The sequence below is a fragment of the Silene latifolia genome, chromosome X (genome assembly GCF_048544455.1).
Source record: "Silene latifolia isolate original U9 population chromosome X, ASM4854445v1, whole genome shotgun sequence".
Taxonomy (NCBI): domain Eukaryota; kingdom Viridiplantae; phylum Streptophyta; class Magnoliopsida; order Caryophyllales; family Caryophyllaceae; genus Silene; species Silene latifolia.
In genome coordinates this window covers 325,528,127-325,531,569 of record NC_133537.1, presented here as the reverse complement: position 1 = coordinate 325,531,569, position 3,443 = coordinate 325,528,127, and the positions used below count along the sequence as shown (strand labels likewise).

At 42.8% G+C, this 3,443-nt stretch overlaps 1 non-coding gene across 1 annotated transcript; it reads right to left on the bottom strand.

The window, feature by feature from the left end:
- Positions 1-2,543: 2,543 nt before the first annotated feature.
- On the bottom strand, positions 2,544-2,650 carry LOC141624476 (small nucleolar RNA R71). The gene has a single exon (XR_012534283.1). It is a non-coding gene; the product is annotated as a small nucleolar RNA R71 (small nucleolar RNA).
- Positions 2,651-3,443: the final 793 nt, after the last annotated feature.

The following is a 3,443-nucleotide window of genomic DNA, read 5'->3' as shown; positions in this document are numbered from 1 at the left end:
GTGAAGAAATGCTGAAGAGTGTGTTTTGCTTGGTGCAGAGCGGCAGTCTACCTACCGGCAAAACACACCCCAGAGAATGACTTGGAATTGTGAAGAAAAGATTGAAGTGTGTGCTTTGCCGGCAGGCCGGCAACCGGCCCACCGGTAAAGCACAACAGGTGGAATTAATTGGAGAATTTGGTTAAAAACAAGCTTGGCCTCGCTGCCGGTAGGAGCACCGGCAGCCGGTCGACCGGCAGTTCACACATCCAAAGTTCAGAAGAGTGTGTTTTGCCGGCAGGCCGGCAACCGGCCCACCGGCAAAACACGAATGCCAGATGTTTTTAATTCCTTGCACGGTTTTGCCGGCAGGAGCACCGGCTGCCGGTGCACCGGCATTACGCAACAGACGGGATTTTGAGCCTTTCTTCCTCTTTTCTTCCTAATTTTGTACAAGCCTATAAATACCCCCTCTTAAACCCCTTTGTACACACAACCCTAGATCCAGAAATTTTACCCTTTCAAGCTTTAACTTTCTTAATCTCTTTGTTAATCTTTCTTTAATTAGAGAAGTTCTTCAATCAATTAGTGATTGAATTTGGGTTTGTAAGAAGATTGAAGGATTTCCTTCTTTATTATTTCTATCCAAATTCCTCTTTCACTATTTTGTTGGTATTATTTCTCTCCCTATTTTCAATTGTTTACATTTTGTTCATCTTTTATGTTTGTTTGATTGTTTATGTTAAAATTGTTGTTGTTGTTTGTTTGTTGTTGTTAAATCCATCATTTCTTATCTTATCATTGTTCATCTTTCCTTTGTTCCTCTTGCTTTTGTTCATCATTGGGTAGTTGTCCTCAAAGACTTAATCTTTGAGTTGATTTGGTTAAAGATTGTGTCTTTAGGTTTAAATCTCTCTCATTATTAGATTAAATCATCTTTCCTTCCACCCATTGTTAGATTGTTGCATGTTTAGTAGTGAATTTCATCTTCTCACCATGTTTGTGACCAAAGTTTCCATCTTTATTGTTAATTTTGCAATTAGAACCATGATTAGTGAGTAGTCTTCCACTAGGGCTCGGTTTGACCCGACATGAGTAATTTCATTAATTGAATTTCATAAAGGCTAATTATTTGGGGAAATTGGTGAGGGTAGTTTAGAGGATTGACTTGGTTTATGGGATGACTTTTGGGTAGTGTCGACTTACGACCCTTGACCACCAACGAGAGTTGGTTAGGTTGTGATTTGGATACCCGAGACTTGACCCTATTGTTGACCTCGGTTGAGACCGAAAGGGAGAACCGGGGTAGGACTCCTCTAAACTAGCGTTTGAAATCGACCCTCGAGAGAGGGAGTGGGATGACCCGGGAATTGATGGGGCTTAATGACCTTAGCAAATATTGGACTACCTTGGGAAAATGCATGTTTTTGGGGTAGTCGGGTATTGAGTTAGGGATTCCGACCTTCGAACCCGAGAGGGGGGTTGGTGGGTAGTGCTAGTGTCCTATTTCGAACCCGAGAGGGGGGTCTTAGGCGAATTAGAGCCGTCACCTCCTCGCCTAACTACCTTTGTGATTAGCCTAGAAATTTAACCATGTGGAATTGCGAATTGTTTGGGAAGAACCGAGTCTTAGGCCTTTAAATTATTTGAATTACCATCTACCCTTCGTGTTTGTTTGATTTCCTTGCTTTTGTTAAGTTTGCATTTCTCTTTATTTTAGGTAGCATTAGTATAACAACCATCCTCTCTTATTTTCGACTTAGCTAAACGATCGGATTAGAACAATTAGTAATCTTTTCAACTCCTTGTGGGATCGACCCTTAATAGTGTACAACGATAGAATCGTGCACTTGCGAGGTATAGCTTGATACCATCAAGTTTTTGGCGCCAGTTTCTTGGGAGTTCGGCTAGATATTAATTGTTTTCATTCTTGTTTAGACTAAGTCCTTTGTTACTAATCCCTCTCTTGAGTGTGTAGGACTTTTTGCATGAGAAGGAGAACTCGAAGAGGTCATCCAATACGTCCGATTGACCACGAGATCGAAGCAACCGCGAGAAGACTAAATTCACTTCGTAGAAGAGGGCTTATAGAAACACCGATTCCTCAAGAAAATCCAGTAATTGAGAACCTTCAAGGAGAACCACGGGTCTTTGAAACTTTCGAAAATCCTTTTGCAACACCTAAACGGAAGTAACAATGGCCGCGGTTCCAATGAGAGATAACTTGCTCCGAAAAGGTGGTGAATCCGAGTATTGTGAAGCCACCTATTCAAGCCAACAATTTTGATGTGAAAGCCACCTTGCTACAACTAGTCCAAGGGAACCAATTCGGAGGGGGAGCCACCGAAAACCCCAACGAGCATCTAAACGAGTTCTTGGATAGTTGTGACATGTTCAAGGCCAATGGAGTGACGGAGGATGCCGTACGCCTTAGGCTTTTCCCTTACTCTTTGAGGGGAAGTGCCAAGGAGTGGCTTAAAAGTTGTGAACCCGACTCTCTTCGGACTTGGGATGATGTCTCTAAGGCTTTTCTCAACAAGTATTTCCCACCCCAACGAACCGCAAGAATCAAGAGTGAGCTCCAAGGGTTCACCCAACAAGAAGATGAGACCCTTTATGAAGCATGGGAGAGGTACAAGGGCCTCCAAAGGCTATGTCCTCACCACGGTATTGGAGATGATGAGCTCATCAACAATTTCTATGAAGGGTTAAACAATGATATGAAGATGAACCTTGATTAAAACGGGAAGGGAGCTTTGGATAAGATAGACCACAAGACGGCGAAAGAGCTTATTGAAGAAATGGCTTCTCGTACCTTTCATTGGAACAATGATAGGCACAAGAGGAAAGGGAAGTCACCGGTCGAATCGGCCAACAATGTGGAAGTGAAAGAGATGATAGAAGAGCTTAAGCAACAAGTTGCCTTGATGAGCTCAAGCAAAACATCTAGCAATTCTTCTATGAGGAACCAAGTCTATAGTTGTGAGCTTTGTGGAGACCAAGGACATCCACCCAATGAGTGTCCTTTGGTGGTTGGAGATGGAAGTGGTATGGAGCAAGTGAACGGGATATGGGAGTCTAGTCCGGCCAAGCAAGCATTTAACAACAACCAATATCACCCCGGATTGAGAGCCCACCCAAACTTCTCTTATGGCTCTCAAAATGTCCAAAACCCAACCTTCCAACAAAAGTCACAACAACCAAACTTCCAAACTCAAAAACAAAACACGACATTCAATCAAGGTCCACCGGGTTTCCAAGGAAGAACCTTCCAACCAAGACAACAACAATTTCAATCACTTAATCCGCCAACCACCCAACCATTCCAACAAACAACCCAACCTTTCCAACAAAATTTCCAACCATTCCAACAACCCACCCAACCAAAGTCAAACATGGAACTCATGATGGAACAAATGATGAGTCATCAAACACAATTCATCAACCATACCACCCAAAAACAA